This window comes from Micrasema longulum, unplaced genomic scaffold (genome assembly GCF_059751315.1).
Source record: "Micrasema longulum isolate JH-2025_06_02 unplaced genomic scaffold, ASM5975131v1 h1tg001256l, whole genome shotgun sequence".
NCBI lineage: Eukaryota > Metazoa > Arthropoda > Insecta > Trichoptera > Brachycentridae > Micrasema > Micrasema longulum.
Window position 1 is genome coordinate 273,182 of NW_028278443.1, and position 18,699 is coordinate 291,880.

General features: G+C 31.2%; 1 pseudogene across 1 annotated transcript; it reads left to right on the plus strand.

Moving 5' to 3' along the window:
- Positions 1-534: 534 nt before the first annotated feature.
- On the plus strand, positions 535-5,879 carry LOC148276242 (glucose dehydrogenase [FAD, quinone] pseudogene; annotated as a pseudogene). The gene is made up of 3 exons (XR_015823821.1): positions 535-670; positions 3,728-3,898; positions 4,027-5,879. The product of XR_015823821.1 is annotated as a glucose dehydrogenase [FAD, quinone] pseudogene (transcript).
- The last annotated feature ends 12,820 nt before the right edge of the window (positions 5,880-18,699 follow it).

Here is an 18,699-nt window from a genome sequence, read left to right on the forward strand (position 1 = left end):
ACGAATACTTGAAGATGGACATGTCTAGAGTAGGAATAATTGGCGTGCGTGCATAAGAAGATGTATCAATGTAGATGAAGCGATTTAAGTGTGCAAAGACAGAGTGATGTAGCGTTCTATCCTCTCTGTCTACCTCTACAAAGAAAGACATAATGGATTAGTTGTTTGCTGTAATCATATTGTTACTACTATGACAAATACGCAACAATAGTGATTATTTAAAAAAAATATATTTTCCTTTTTTTGAGCCCTAAAAGCACTTTGTTTTTCTTTTCGAAAATGTTAATAGAAAATAAAAAAGTGTTAAAAAAAATGCTAGTAACAGTGATGATGTTTTAATAACAATGCTTGTGCAGTTTTTTTTATTTAATTGACCATTCTCGCAAATTTATATTTCACATTTTGATTTTTTTTTTTATATTTTCAGGTAAAACCATTGAGTGATTGTCCTATTTTCAAAATAAATAAACCATGGAATCAACCATTTCAGTTTTAAAAAACATTCCTTCATTTAATTTGATTCTAACTACGTGGATGATAACCGTAGCACTCACCCCCCTAGGAATTATACAATATAAATTACTTCATCCGGCCGACAAAGTAATCGATACGAAAAATTATCAAATTCTTGACGAATACGATTTTATTATAATTGGAGGAGGTTCAGCAGGTTAGTAGGTCTTAAAGAAAGTATGCTCAAAACTGTCAAGTCATTTGGATTACAATCTAAGATTATACCATCAACCATAGAATTATGAATAGTCCAGAAACAGCATACGCACATCAAACAGAAGGCGACTCAACTACTTATAAATTAGTAGGTTCACGTTTTGACCCATTAGTTTATTTGTTGACATCGCTCAGTACGCAACTCCTGATTTGAATCCAACAATGCCGTGTTTTGTCCTTTTAAAGTGTAGAAATACTGCTTGGTTCTTAAAGAAACAGGATGCAATCGCGTTTCATGTGTAATTAGCAAATGAAGGTGTATATAACGAATGCATTACTTAAAAATTGAATTATTTTTCCATCTGTCAGATTATAGATGAAACAAAATGAAAATTTCGTTAGTGTTGCCAGGGTTTTTACCCTATTTTGCTCATCTAATGAAAGAATCAATGAAAATTGGATCTCGGATTAAACGAATTTGTGGTGGACATTTGACCGACACTATCTTCAAAACATCAAATATTATTTAACATGATATAAAAATATCCGTTTTATGTAAAATAAAATTTGTTTTATATTTTAAGTTTAAAGTTCTTTAATTTAATTACTCTTATTAAATGACCCTTTACTTATCTACTCTGTTGTGTCAATCAATATTTCCGCGTCCACAATAAAATTTTAGAGAAATTAACAGATTGCTTTTTTTTTACCTTACATTTGTGTTATGATTTTTTTCCCATGCAACATTACGCTGCAACCTCACGAATACGCGCGGCAAAAAAAGGCCATAGTGGGGGAATTATTGGGCACAGTCCGATGTATTCAAATAGGATTCTACGCTCCTTCTGGACTTTTTTTAATTCTATGCCATCAACAATATTATTATGCTACTAACAGTAACGCAAAATTCACGCATGAACTTTTTCTATTTCAAGGATTTTATATAAGGGAGACAATGTTAAAAATCTTAAGTCTACTAAAAGAAGAAAGAACATTGACTCCATATTTACGTTTAATTTACTGAATGGCTTAATTGTTGTACCATCGCTACTGGAACAAGTAGCATTCAATGTTCTAATCCGCCGGTTGCGAAAAAATAATGTGCTGTTCCTTTATCAACACAGCACGCAGTAATTAATTAAAATTATTCAAATTACGTTTAAAAAAACATTAAAATACATAAAATCAATAAGATATACAGAAAATAAATATTTTTTCGGGAAGATAAGACATTCACTTGTCAGTAAGTTTCATCGGCTGAAAAGCGAGCTAATTGGTTCATTTTTGTGTAACTGTCTTTGCTGTAGGAACACATCGACCTAACTGTCTTTGGACATTTTATTATTGAGTTTGAGCATTCTTGATATTGGCATTCAATGATCCGATCCGTCGGTTGCGAAATAATAATGTGCTGTTCCTTGATCAGCACAGCACAAACTATGACTTGCATGCACCGATGTCCGATTGTGTCGTATTGTAAACTCGAGACAAGATCTGGACTTTTTTGTTGTAAGTCTTTATAGATTTAAAAAATCACTATGATAGACCGAATATTGTCCTGATGTAGATTTTTTTTTGTCCTAGCTTTAATTTTATTTAGTTGTATTTTATTTGATTTTTACTTGTATTTTTTATAAGAAATTGTATTTACAACTGTTTGAGTAGACTGCATAAGTCCGTCAATAAATAAATAAAGTGCTGAATTTTTTTTTGTTAGTACATTTATGTTGTTTTTAAAGACTCACGCACGGAAGGTTCCGGGTTCGATTCCTGGTGAGAACACAAAAATTAAAATGTGATTTTTCTCAAGCCTGGGTGTTATGTGATGTAATTCATCCCTGTAATTGGGCTTCCTGGCCTGTTGTGGTGCAAAAATAAAATAAAAATAAAAAAGGAAAAAAATATTTGGCGACACACATCGAAACGTAGGCACTGAGAGAGACTAGGATAGAGATAATATGTTCATCTACTTTTTTTTCTTCAAATATGTATTTGCGTTCTTTTGTTTTTACAGAATAGTGTTAACTAATATTATAATAAGTACAAATGTAAATATTTTGTTTTATTAGACTTTTAATCGTTGAGAGTAAGAAAATATATTTTTTTATTTTGAGAAATTGAACTCAAACTCTAACTGCCTTGCCAGGAGCATATTTACTTGAAATTATTAGAACGTGTTTCTAATTTACTTTTCAAAGAAGTATCCTCATTTTTATTATTCAGTCAAATATTTTAATTTCGGAGGCTCTGAACTCCCAAACCTACGTGAGTAAACAAAGTAATGTAAAATCATCAAAACAGTATGACTAACAGCCCCTCTAAGTCTTTTTGAATTATCTTTTTTAAAAATCATGAGAGAATTAATTTTTTTTTTTTATTTATTTCACCACATGGCAATCAACAAATATTCAAGTAATTTTGAAATGGATGGGTACATTTACTTTCTATGTAAAACCGATTTGATTTTGGAAGTGTACGTAATTCAAAAAAATAGTTACAATGGCTTTAACACTTTGTATCCCGGAGCCGTGTAAACACGTGATTACATAACCACGCGTTGTCTCCCGGTCCCGTTTTTTCACGTGGTTTACCAGCTGTCCAAAAAGTGCATTTTATTGACATCTAGTGACTTTTATAATTATTTTTTCACTACTGGTAAACTACGTGAAAACACTGGACCGGGACACAGCGCATGGTTAGTATAATCAAGTGTTTACACGGCTCCGGGATACAAAGCACAAAAAAGGAGTAAGAACCTGTATAAGTGCGAACAATGTGGCTCTTTATAAAGGTCAATGTTGGCAAAACTATCATACGATAATGACTCATTAAGTTGATTGAAGTAAATATAAGAAGATTCAATTGATTTAACACAGTTTTTCATAATAATGACACTTTTATGAAACCCCTCACGAAGCATGAAATTTCACAAAAATAGGCCGGGCACAGGGTAAATTCTATGTGTATTCGGTCGGTGCTCAAAGTGTTGACAAGTTTTTTGTTTTTAGTGACTCGGTCAAGTCATCATTTAATATAAAATAATCTGATTCATCATCAGGTGCGGTACTTGCCAATCGGCTCTCAGAGGTGTCCACGTGGAGCGTACTTTTATTAGAAGCTGGATTAGATGAGACATTTTTAAGTGACATCCCATTGCTATCCGGAAGTTTACAACTAACAGATATTGATTGGCAGTACAAGACTGAACCACAAGTTGACACGTGTCTCGGTAAGTCGATAAAGGTAGAAAATTACATTTTAAATATTGAGCTTTAATGAACTAAACAAATATGAAATACTCACTTACTACAAAAAGAAAAGAAATTAAAAGTTTTTATTAATAAGAATTTTTTTTAGCTATGGAAAACAACCAATGCAACTGGCCGAGAGGTAAAACCTTAGGTGGATCTTCAGTTTTAAATTACATGTTATATGTCCGTGGAAACCAAAATGACTTTAATTCATGGAAACAACAGGGAAACCCAGGCTGGGATTATGCAAGCGTTCTTCCATACTTTAGGAAATCCGAGGACAATAAAAATCCTTTAACCGCTAGTACCCAATATCATAGTTCAGGAGGCTACTTAACTGTTACTGATCCACCATACGAAACTTTACTCTCAAAAACTTTTGTTAAGGCAGGAATCGAGATTGGCTACAAAAACGTCGATTTCAATGATCAAAAACAAACTGGATTTGGGACTCATCAAGGAACAATGAGAGATGGTCGTCGATGTTCGACGGCGAAAGCATTTCTTCGTCCTATTAGAAAACGAAAAAATTTACATATATCAATGAATTCACACGTCAGAAAAATTCATATAGAGCCTCTAACGAATAAAGCAGTAGCTGTTGAATTTAAAAAGAATCATATTCGTAGGCTGATTAAGGCTAAAAAAGAAATTATTTTATCGGCTGGAGCCATAGGGTCACCCCAGATTCTAATATTATCGGGTATAGGTCCGCAGTCAGAACTTTCAAAGCATAACATTAACGTTATCAAAAATTTACAAGTTGGTGAAAATCTTCAAGATCATGTATGCTTAGGTGGTCTGATGTTTTTGATAAATGAAACACTTTCAATAAATGATCAAATAATCAACTTGAAATCATTCAATAATTATTTAATTAATGGAACTGGACCACTAACTATAAAAGGAGGTGCTGAAAGTGGTGCTTTTGTTAACACAAAGTATATTAATCCCTTATTTGATCACCCTGATATACAGCTGGCATTTACACCTACGGCGGTTAATTTTGATAAAGGATTTTTCGTAAGAAAATCTCACGGTTTGACGAAATCATTTTATAATGCCGTTTATTCTCCTCATAATGGCAAAAATGCTTGGACTGTTTTACCTATTCTACTTCGACCTAAAAGTAGGGGATCTATCAAATTACAGAGCTCTAACCCTAACGATAAACCCATGATTTATCCAAACTATTTTCAGGACTTAAATGACCTGCACGTTTTGAGAGAAGGTGTGAAGATTTCACTTTCTCTTGCGAATACAGCAGCATTCAGGCGATACGATTCAAAAGTATTACCAACACCATACCCAGGATGTCCAATGCGCCCTTTGTATTCTGATGAATATATTGAATGCATGATTCGTCATTATACATTCACCCTCTATCACCCTGTAGGAACGTGCAAAATGGGACCATCTTCTGATCCTAATGCAGTAGTGGATCCAGAACTCAAAGTTCACGGATTCCAAAATTTGCGGGTAGTGGATGCTAGTATCATGCCAACTATTGTGAGTGGTAATACAAATGCTCCCACCATCATGATCGCTGAAAAAGCTTGTGACATGATAAAAAAGTCATGGAATATGTTGTAAAAGCGAGAAATTCGGTGTAAAAGCGTACAATCTTTTTTAAAATTAATGTTATCAATTATTTTGGTAGTTGAAATCCTACTTTTTTTATGTCCCTTTGGAAATTAGAATTTTAAAAAGTACATTTACAAATATAAAAAAAAACATTTTGACTACAAAACATTAAATTAAAAGGAAGTAAACGGGGTTTCGACCTGTCATTGTCTTGTTTGAGTGATAATTTTATGTACTGCGTAATCCGCTTTTTGCCTATGTTATAAGATCCTTATTTCTCTAATTGAATTACCATTATTGAGGTTAATTTTTAATTTGGTAAAACAATTGAAACTTTATTTATGTTGATGGAATAAATTCAAAATATTAAATTAACTGATGAATTATTTATTCTCCTCCGGTACTGGATTCTATCTCTCAGAGAGTTTACAAGGCTGATATATTGATAATAAAACAGAGATTGAGAATATAACTGAAAAAAATATATAAACGCAATGCAGACAAACTATAAAAATAACATCTAAAGCAAATTGATATAATCAAGAACCATGGATCTAATATCATTTTTCCCTTATTTATAAAACACTTTTTATATTTAAATGTAATTAATAAATCCTTTACAATTATTGGACTCGTGGTGTGATGGTTAGCGCATTTGTCTACCATTCAAGAGGTCTTGGGTTCGATTCCCGACATCGTTGATAAAAAAAATAAAATAAAAGGGTGTTTTTACACTAGAGTATTTCATAGTCCCTAGACTGGTACCTGAAGCGTAAAATTGATCATGTTACCTTCATGTAAAAAAAAATGATCAAGATATGCTGCAATTTCTATGGTCAACCAATGAACGAAATGACTCGCCTACAATCTGTATTGAATGCCGCAGCGAGACTTATTTTCGGAATCTCTAAGTTCAGTCATATCACTCCATTACTTCGGGAACTACACTGGCTACGTTTTCCACAGAAGGTCGAATACAAACTCTGTTGGCTTCTGTATAAGTCACTGCACAATTCTGCTCCGGAATATCTAAGGGAACTATGCATTTCAGATAAACTAGCTGACAGGCGTCTAACGCTTAGATCAGCTACGTCTACGGCGAAAAGAAAAGTTATTTTACCTCTACGCAAACAGCGCACTAAATTTAGTGAACGCGCATTTGCGGTCGCAGGCCCTATGGCATGGAATGCTCTCCCATCAGAGGCGCGAGGCTGTGAAAATGAAGTGATGTTTCGGAAAAAACTTAAAACCCACTTGTTCTCTAAATCATTTGAATAAATCCGTAGCATGTGACAACAAAATAAATTATTTTAATTAAATTACAAATTTCAAAGAATCACTATGTAAAGCGTCCTTGAGGTATTTTGTTACGAAAATGGCGCTTTATAAGTTATCCATAATAATAATAATTTGTGGATTAATGCAGTGCCCTATGCACCAATGGGTGGGGAAAGGGAATGATGATTATGATGACTATTTTCATTTCTAAAGGAATAACCAGCTAAGCCTCTATTTAAAGGCTTTTCAGCGTAAAGGTGAAAGTTTAGTTTAGTATTTGCATATCGGTGTAGTGAGTGTCCTGACAAAAAGACGGATACGTCTAAAAACTGGTAGACATATTAAGTCGTTTAGTTGTTATATATTTATATTTATAACAATACAATGTTAACGTTTTGAACTAAAACTAAATTTATCTCAAATATATAAGGAACACGTATTTAATAACGTTTTTACCTAGTGAAATGTAAGTACCAACGAGACGTTCGACAATTTTTGGTAATCGCCTTATTTTTCAATTAAGAACAACGAGACAGCATCATTATACTTAACAAAAAGCTCAGTCAGAAAAACGGACTAAAATGGGTTAAAAATTTCAATTAAATTAAAATAAAACATAAAACATTGTAAGACGTATCTACCCATCATTGTTCAGTAGAATTATTGTTTTTGTTAAGTACATATGCGTTTTCCATAAATTTGTTTATTGCGTAATATTTTTTCTGAATAAAGACTTTTTAAAACTTATTAGTGGCTATAAATCACCTCCCACAGTTTTTTTTAAATTTTCTGTTCTCCAATAAATGGTATTTGCTTTTACGTTACATACAGTTTTTTTTCTAGTAAAATGGCTACATAGTGTAGAGCCAATTCAACCAAATAAAACAAAATTATCTAATAAATTGTATATTTTAAGCACTTATGGTGGTCTCAGCATATCCTGCCATCGCTCGAACAGGGGGGAATGGATTCTTGGAGAAGCGCATTGTTGGAGCTTTTCAAGCGTTTCCATGGGCTCCAGGCTCTTTGGTGAATTAGGGCAGTGAAGGTGTTTATCTGTCTAGCTGTAATCATTTCAGAGGCAATGCAGTACCTAGACAGTCCAAATGATTGCCTGCATACGTTATTATATGTGATCCTTAACTTATTTCATGCTGCTTGCGTAGAATTATTGTTCCATAATTCTGATGTATACGTGGACGTCAAATACGATGTAAAGATGATTTTCTTCACTTTGTCACTGCACTGAAAGAAGCGTCTTGCTGGCATAGAGACCCTGATATTGATGGCTCTTCTCTGTCTCTCTATGTCCTGATCATCTTTACAATTATCAGTCAGTATGTGTTCTAGATACTTGACTTTTAAAGTTACCGTTAAACTGTTGTTGTCCAGGAATACAAGTGGTGATGGGTGCACGAATTCAGAAAATGACTTTTTGTGTTTAAATATAAATACAGCAGATTGTTTGGCATTATAAATCATATTGCGGTCATTTGCATATTTTTCGCAAATATTGAGTAACAATTACATACTATATTCCCAGCCCTACGAGTACATACTACAAACACGAATAGAAATGTGCCTACTACCAACTGCGACACGGTACAAATTACTAGTACTTAAACATTTTTTCTACAAAACACTCAATTTACCCTAAACCCCTGCAATGGAAGCCAAAACGTCGAAACAAATCCAACACACACGGTATCCCCCAAGAAAGAAACATATTGAAAACAGTGACTGTGAAAACCTTCGCACCTTTTTAATGCCTGCATCAATAGTATACACATATGACTAATCAAAACATAAAAAAACAACTTTGTGCCTATTGAGCTTTGGCTGGAGTAAAATAAGTATGCGCATTTGTGTCCTTTGAATGGGACAAATAGTACAAGATGGTCTCAGTAATATAAGATGACTCATTTTTATAAATCATTAAGTGGTATAAATAGTATAAATTAGTTCTAGTATATTTATACAAATAGACTCATTTCTGTCCCATTTTTAATGGTTTAAGTAATATATGTTGAATATTTTTGTTATTTGTCCAAAGTAATCGAGTGTTAAAGAGATAAAACAATCTTGAAATAATACCTGTTTTGTAAAATATAAGTTCTGTATCTAAATAATTAGGTTCATAATAACGTTTATTTTCCTCTAACGAAAAAGTATACCTTTGCAGTTATATTTTTATGTTCGCCCATCTAAGATTTAATTCCAACCCTGATAATTATCTTTCAATATTTTTCAACAAATTAAACAATAATGAATTTATTATTTTTTTAAACCCTATTTTTTTTCTCCTCTTTTCAGTCTTTATTCTATTCTAAAGGCTATTGATTTGAAAAATAATAATACATGCATCATAATAGCATAAAAATTTTTTTTTTCTTTTTTTTTTCAAAAAAAATTCTTTTGGATGACGTATATCCAAAAGTAACATAAACTGTTTTAAAATTTTGGTGCTCATTTTTAAATATGAAAAAAAAAACGGACACAACTTAGGTTAACATCCAATTAGTGTATTCGAATGTACCAAATGCTATATTATATTTCTTACTTTGTATCTTTTCCCCTATGCACCATACTTGTAAAAACTTTCCGGAAATTTACGTAAATTAAATAAATAAAATTGTTAGTTCAAAAGTGTGTTTGTCTATTTGTTGATGTTTTTTCCACGTTGCAACGGAGCAATTTGGGCATGAAATAGTCGGAAAACTGACAAGTTTTGTGTCACATGCTCCCCTTTATTTCGAAAAAACATGTCATTCTCTCGGAAAAATCTTTGGTGGAAAAATGAATCAATATTTACGCAGAATAACGATGCTAAGTCGCCATAGTAAACCAACTGACCGTCGTATATGTTTACATGGCGATAGTTAAAGAGCAAGCAATTGATGCTGGCCACTTTTGGTCTCAAAAAAACATCTCATTCCATCGGGAATTTTTTTATTGTAAAACTACCAAACTGATTTCTACAAAAGCTATTGGTTAACAAATAAATAATTTGCCATCAGAATGAACTCTTAATATTGATAGAAAGGCGATAGTTTCATATGGCACTTAAAAAAGTATAGGCATTTTATCCGTCATATTGACGGATAAAAACATTAACTAAAATGTCGGAATGAAATACTATAAAAAAATCTCTATTCGTGTTTGGAAAACGGTGGTTATCAGAATAAACTACTTTTTTTTAAAAATGCCTATGTTTAAAATGTGGCAATTTTTTTCAAATTAATGGTATTTTCAACTAATTTGATTATTATACCCTGTTTCAGAAAAAATAATACGGTATTTTAAACAGTATAATTTAATTATCATATAGTTTCAGGAAAAAGTACTGTTATCGGGAAAGAAAATTAATGTAGACAAAGCACCATGGTTTTGTTCGGTTTTGTTACCACAAAATATATTCAAATTAAAAGTAAGATAGGTGTTTCAGATAAAATTAGATTTTATATCCTTTTGACAAATCCACTAATCTGCAGGAATCGAGTAATATTATTTTTGGTGACATTTACACAGTTTTGGAAAAACTTTTTTTTTCCTCTTTATTACTATGAAAACAAATCTCTATTGAAAGGATCAAATTTAACTGATAATGTCAAATAAAACAAGCTCAAAATACTATGGATTTTTTCACATTACAAGTGTGAACAACAGTGTTCTTTAATAAAATGCTAAAGTTTTTTTTTTGGACAGTAATAAAATATAACTGTCTGGCAAAATACCCCAAACATAAAAATATGGGTTTACAATTGTTACAAAGTTTTTGTCGATAAATAAACCTTTCTGAACAAGAGTGGTAAATAAAATCAGTCGTTCAAATGTAAAAGTCCTCAAATAAACACCTTTCTATGTCTGTTTTTAAATTCTTATATGTATATTTATAGAACTTATTTAAAAGATAATATATTACAATAAATATAAAATAAATAAACCAACTTTGTTTTTAACCACTAATTTTTATTTTTCACCGACCGGTTTCAAATCAAACAAGCTTCTTTGTCAAGGTTTACGTAACTAATGAATCGATTCCTTTTTATTTTATTTCTATCATGTTCGCTAAATACTACACGTGGACCAATAAATCAAGTGTTTTTTTTCTTACATGGGTGGTAATCTGATATCATTTTTACTTTATAATATATTACTTTTACCTTGTTGGTTTTTTTTCCAGAACCTGTATTTTATTTATAGATTGCACGTATGTGCGATGGATTATTTTTCTTAAAAGCTATATGTATAACAGTTTTGTTTTAAATTCTTTACTTGCGCTATTTTGTGTTGTTGCGTAATATGTTTGCAGTGGCGTAATAGTCTTTTGAAAATTTTTGGTATTGTGTTTGAACTCAACTGCTCCATTTTCGAATGAAGAACATGATTGTGCCTGCTTATTAAGCTATTTTTTGGCACTTTGATTTTTCTTCTTTTCAACTTGCCAATCCCTTTTAATACCCTTTCATCGCTCTAATTTTCTTGCCTCCTCTGTGAACAGTAGTAGTTAATCGAAAAAAAATAAAAAAAAAAAAAAAAAAAAAAAAAAAAAATAAAAAAAATAAAAAAATAAAAAAAAAAAAAAAAAGAGAGAGATACACTAGATCGCGTGTTTAATCCTTCTTCTTTCCTTCCCATCCCCTCTAATTTCTTCATAGTATAGTGTTAATTTTTTGTGTATTTTTATTTTCTTAATCTTTGTTTTTAATTTTTGTCCAAAACTCATTATGTCCATGTACTTGTAATTTTCTCATACTGAATGGTTTGGGTAGATAGGAAAAAATTGCCTTAAGGCAATATGCCCGCCTTTATAAAACTATTTAAACTGTATATGTTTATGAAGTGTTAAAATAAATAAATAAAACTATATCGTCTAATTTGTTTTTCATCCTCGATTAAGTTTGATTTTTTTATATTATTATCAAATCAATCAATATTATTATCAAAAAAATAATGCTTAAAAAAATGTTTTACCATTTTGGTACGAATTATTATGATTTCTTAAAATATTACCAATAATTTTAAATTAAAATTTTGGCAAAAAACGCATCGTCGTTAAGGTGCAAGTAATACAATTTCCCTCTTTTAAAAATACATACTGCAATTTGTTACTCACTAAGTACAGACTTTTCAGTGGGAAACATTTTATTTAAAAAAACATTTTTTGTAATTTTTTTTCTACTGAACATATTTATTTTCTTTCCTTTAATAAACACTATAGAGTATTTAGAAGATATTTCTTCAATTCTGTTAATAATAGTTTCAGGGAGATCATTGAGCAACCATGGTATAACGCGATTTAATGATCATTATCCGAAGTAATTTGTTATTCGGGGAACGACTAGGGAACCCTTAGTTTTAAATCTAGTTGTGAGTGTGGGAAACTCTTTTTTTATATTCTGGATCAACAAAGTGATATTGTAAAATTTAATAAAATAAATAAAAATAATCAATTTTTAGCCACAATTTTGTTTTACCAGCATGACATTACAGAATAAAAAATTTACACCTTCGTTCATGTGATTCGTCTCACGGGTTATGCTATCTAGTACAATCCCCTTTGACATGACAATGTATGATATTCAGATGTATCACCTGAATATCATACATTTTACCTAGACGAAACTAGAAAATGAGACCCCAGACACGCACTCTGTAAGATATAATCGATTCAATGAGCGAGGTATATAATGTATCTTAACGTTTTAAAAAGTAGTTTGCTTCGGATTTCATGAATACTTTTAAGCGTGTACCTTAATTTGTCGCAGATTCCATCAATATGAACACCCAACTAAAATTATAATCAATAATTAATCGTAAATATTTGTAATAATTTACATCTATAATAGGACAATTACATTTATCTGATTTATATTAGCTTGTATTTTGATTTTAAATTCACATTTAGTAATATGTTTCAATCATTTATTTATTTTTTCACAGATTTTTTATATTTTTTCTTTTCTGTATGAACACCTCACTGGGCATAACTCATGTCAAGGCATTCATGTACATTATTTTTTTATTATGTTCTAGTACATAATAAATAAGTATAATTTAAAAAGTAACACTGTATGGATATAAACATAAACTATAAGTAAAAATAATTATTATTATTATAATAACTTTATGGTGAGGATACATGAACAATTTTAGTTTTTTTAGAATTTATTACTAAGCCATAGTCCTGCGCCAATTCAATGAGATTTTTAAAATCTTTTTTAAAACATTTTTTTGTCATTTTTTTACAGTTGAATGGTTTATTACAAGGACTTTAATGTCGGCTCTAATAATTAGGTTTGAAACCTGTCTGTGCTGTTTTTTTTCTCCTCCTTTTCTTCCATCATACATTTTTAAATAATATGTCAAAACCCTTAATTAGTATTTTGTATCTTTGAGTTTTTGTGTAAATGGTACATTATATCTTATACACAATCATATAAATATAATAAAAATCTTTATTTACACAAGCGATGCTTCAAATAGAAGAGTTATACTAAATTTTATTAAATATTTATATATAACCACTTGCATGCTGGTTTAATTGGTGTCCTGACGAAGAGACGTGTACGTCACGAAAACGGTAGACATAGAAAAGTCGATAAGTGGTTATATGCAAATATTTAATAACATTTAGATCGGGTTGTAGTCCTGTGGCTAGTGTCTCGGACTCACGGACCAAAGTTCCGTGGTTCGAATCCCACTTTACCTTAACTTGATTCCATTTTATAATACTGAGTTATTTACAACTCGTTGAAAATGGCCCTCAAAATTAAATATTTGGATAAATCATAAGAACGCAAATATTTTTTTTTCTAAAAAAAAATAAAAAAATATCATAATGTTTGACCACAAAGTTAATGCTTTAAATATTAATAATAGAAAAGTTATATTATATTATTTCACTAAATAACTAGTAACTAATAATTTATTCCTACTATATTATTTAAAGACTCAGAACTTTTAAACTTTTAGTATTTTCATTTCAGCTTTAAAGCTTTACAAGAGTAATGTTAAGATTACTTTTGTAAACCTTGCTTCGTATATGTTGGGTTTTGTTACATTTTCTCGTAACATTCGGACAGATCTTGGTGGTGTGTGCAACAAAACCGAAGTAACAAAATAATACGATAAAAACTTCTAAAATATTTTTCACTAAAAATAATGCATCAAGCACAACGCACAAATCAAAAAAATACTAACCCAGCAGTACATATTTTTCTTTAGGCGTAACAAAAGTGGAACAATATTGTTATGAAAACTAAGTGCCCATCGATACATGTCTGCAGGCTGCTGATTAACAGGTAATAACTGAATTTGATGCAACATAAAGAAGATAATACGGATGTCTCAGCATTTACAGGGCTTATGACCTGTCCTTGGCTAGTTCAAGTGACCACTTTACAGACCCAAAACATTGTTGATTGAACTAACTGCTATAAGAAGTCTACAAATTGAAAAGTTGTTTTCAGGCGTTGATTAGTAGGTGTATTGGTTCAGCCAGATGAATCTCACCTACATGAAAACTATTTCAGCTCTTTTGCTTCACAATTGTCAACAGATAGAAGAGTTGAGGAGATGTGGATGTTTAAACATGGGCAGAAACATGGTAAAACATGGTAAACGTTACACAGTGTCAAAAAGTAAGATGTCACAGTTGGTATGGAACATTTATGGAAGCTGACAGAGATGTATTTTTTTATGTACAATTTTATATTTTTGTGAAATATAAGTTTGAAATAAGGTTAAGAGTAAACCAACTAAACCTAATAATCAGGGAAAAAATTAAAAACTCATAGGACAGTGAATTTTTTTTATAAGAACCGCCAATAAACAGACTTTTACCAAAACAAATATTTTGTTTATTCATAAAATTTTAAGTCAAACCAATATTAGTACGTAAAGATTTTAATTTTATTCATGTAATTTATTCAAACAAAAAACGGCTTAATCAAGTTTAAAGAATTACGTGTCAAAAAAAAATTCTTAAAAGTATAGATTTTATATAAATGGCAAATTATTATTTTTCTACTTGTTTTCAACGATTTTCCAGCAAACAGTTATAGTTAAAGAAAAAATACAGAGTGAGTAAACATATTATTTGAAAATCAAACAGACATGCATCTGTGAATATTTTTAGAATCGTTATATTAGATATCGAAATGGATTCTAAACTCAAATGACAAAAAATAAATGGTGTTATCAGCTTTTAAGATTTTTTTTTATTAAATTGAGAAATGAAAAGAATACAAATAAGATACTTTTATTTATCTTGATTGAGCGGTTTTTTTGAGGATCAATGCTCAGCCATACAAACCTAAATATTTGCGATTCGAAGGGCCTTATTCTAAAGGTGTAAGATGACGTTCTTCTTAATTTAGATATGCTCTGGTGGTGTTTTAGTACGGGTCTACCGAATTGATTTAAACTACCTCCGTACATACCTGGCGTCTTCGGCTGTAGTCGGATAAATAAAATTTAGGCAAGTACCTTTTAATCTCAGTTCGGATGTCACGGGTGCTTTGTCCGTATTAATCTTCTTGAATTTTATACAGGAAAATTATAATTAGACTTCGTCTCACACTTCAAATGATAACACAGAATTTTTGGTATTCAAGTTTATAAGTTTTAAAATATGATGAATATAAGGTTACAGAAATTGGTTTCGTATTGTTTGAATTATTGATACATTATGCAAAAAAAAACTGTGTGATAGGTGATCAACATTGTTAATAGATTGTTTCCATCGGTGGGTCCGCGGTTAAGATGTAACCTGAAGGGCTAACTAACACTATTTTATTACAGCAATAGTTTTTACGATTTGGTATCCTCTGCAATAGAAACATAAATACAGTAAATAAGGATATACATTTATTTAATTACATTATAAATAAATCATTATTAGACCTAATATCTATGAGAATTAACACTACTTTACATATAATCTGACGGTTTTCAAATCATAATACTTTGATGAAACATTATGGAATGACACGATTACTACATTCAGAATAACATCATCATCAATCGCAATGTATCTTCATCTTTTTTGTTACATGAAAGTAAGATGATCAGTCTTACGCATCAGGTACCAGTCGAGGGACCATGAAATATTCTAGTGTAAAAACCCTTTTTTAAATAAATATTTCATGTCAAACATGTCGGGAATCGAACCCGAGACCTCTGCATGGTAGGCAAACGCGCTGACCGCTACACCACGACGCCGTATTCATGTATATTTAAATTCAGAATAACTGTGCGACTTTAATATTGATCCAGGCGATTGCTTTGATATATCTCAATTAATTAGTTACTATTCTTCTTTGTCTTCTTGTAGATCTGGCGATCTATCCTACTTTGACTACTTAGTCTCCTATAATGAGGCCTAACTATCCTTCTATCGCTTAGGGGGCCTTCTAGATGAGAAGGCAATTATTTGGCTGTTATGGACACCAGTCTATCGCTGCTCATTATTTTTATATGGTCTCTCCAGAATCTTCCACGGGATGTGCTCCAAAGCACTATATCTTCGAATTCGCACGTTTCCCGTATAAAGTTCCCGGGCTAACGATGCCTAACTTCTACGATTGAATCAGAGTATATTTATTATTTTTTGGCTTGACACGGGCATAGCCTAAAAAGCCTTAATGAATTCATAAATATTTAATTTTGTAATTCTGAATGAATAAATAAATACATTATTATTAATAATAATAAAAATAATACTACACTCGCAGCTATTAAGCTGATGCGTTTATATCAAGTGGTTATTAAATATTATAAATCGATGTGTGCATCTAGGCGGTTTTTAAACACATGAACTGAACTAGCATTACTTTCTCAGGAAGGCTATTCCATTTCTCCACAACTCGGTTTGTCAGGAAGTTTTTCCTGGGGTTGGATGAGAAGATGCTAGTGTTAAGTTTTAATGAATGACCTCTGAGATGGCGGTTTTCATTCATAGTGAACATTGATTTCAATTTGGGTACATTATATTGCTCAGTTAAGATTTTGAATGTTTCAATCAAGTCACCACGCTGCCTCCGCTCTTCCAGTGAACTTAGCCCGAGCTCCCTTAAGCGGTCCTTGTATGATTTATATTTTAGAAAAACAACAATTTCAGTTGCTCTTCTCTGGACTTTCTCTAACAACTCAATGTCTTTTTTAAAATAGGTACTCAAGATTTGGTAGGCATACTCCATTTATTTAATAATCTGTCGTTTAATTTATATACGGTCGAACAAGTTGCGTTTATCACTGATCATTCAAAGTAATGTGTTCCCAATGATCTGTCAAGATTTCGGTTAATTGTAGTTTACAAATAGTTACTATTCAATATATTTAACACTAAATTGATAGACAATAAAGTACTAGGATAATATAGTATATAGTACTAGTATTCGAGTATAATAGTTATATGAATTTGTATATCAAACTTGTTATTTTGTATTAAACCACCGTGTATAAGTTACTTCATTGTACATCTTTCTTGGTCGTCTTCGTCCTATTTTCCTATTCAATCTCGCCATATTATCTGTTTTAGTATTATTTCGTCATCCACTTGTTCCGTATGACCAAATGATATTGATGATCTTTTTTTAGTATTTTATTATTTGATGATAACATTCAGATGACTACATATTTATAAAATCCGTTCAAACAATTATTTTTACATTCCGAAAGTAATTCAGTGGTGTCGTAAATACCGTTATTTCTATTTTATTATTATTATTAATATAACTTATGCAGAGCTATTTTCGCCATGTAATCCCTCAAGGGCGCTTTATTAAGTGATTCATAAATATTGATTTCAATTTGTATAGTAGATAACAAATTAAGGCTTCCAAAATCCTAATTAACCGTTGCCAAAGAGCCTGAGATATAAAGAATGCGTGACCAATAATTTATTTATTTATTTATTTAACTTTTTGTACATAATGTTATTTGTACATTGGCGGGCTTATTGCCAAATGGCAATTTCTTCCAACCAACCAATAAAATAAAAGTTTTATTTTTATAATTCAAGTTACAGAACATATTCAATAGAAAAAAAAAAAAAAGATTAAAAAGTGAAAAATATATAAAAATAGAAATAAACGTATTTGTTTATAAATTACCTTAAATCAAAACTATTACTCAATGGGAAAAAGAAAAAAAGCGGAAAGAGGAAAAAGGAAAGGAGGAGAGATTAAGGAAGAGAAAGGAGATGTTTCTTCAGACGTGATTTAAACAGAGATAATGTAGTAACATCTTTGATGGTGGGTGGAAGATGATTCCACAGTCGAGCCGCATGGACACTATATGAGTTAGAGAAGAAAGAGGAATTGTGTATGGGTATTAAGAGAGTGCCTTGAGAATGAGAACGAAGAGGTAAACCATGAACTGATAAGCGTTGAAATTTTTCACACAGGTATATAGGAGCGTTAGGACTATGAAGTACATTGAACAGAAGTGAGAGGGAGTGATAGTCTCTCCGCTGTCTAATTTTGAGCCATTTCAGTTGCCTACGATAATCAGAAATGTGGTCATATTTCCTAAGACCAAAAATGTACCTTATGCATGTATTCTGAAGTCGTTCAAGTTTATCGAGTTGCTCACAGCTTAAATCAGTCATGGAAACATCAGCGTAATCTAGAATGGGTAGTAGTAATGCTTGTACAAGAGTGCATTTAGTACTAATGGGTAAGAATTTTTGCAACCTTCTAAGTGAGTGTAGACTGTAAGGCCAAGAAGAAGGCACATTCATTAAGGCACGTAGAGCCTAATATATGAGGCTTGAAAAGCCAAATTCTTAGGATGTTACAGTTGCCAACAGCTGACCGTTATTATTTTAAGTTACAGACTCTATTTAATTTAAATTTTGTGTGGTTTTGGTAGCATCAGTTTAGGTCACACAAGTTCTTCCTTATTACATATA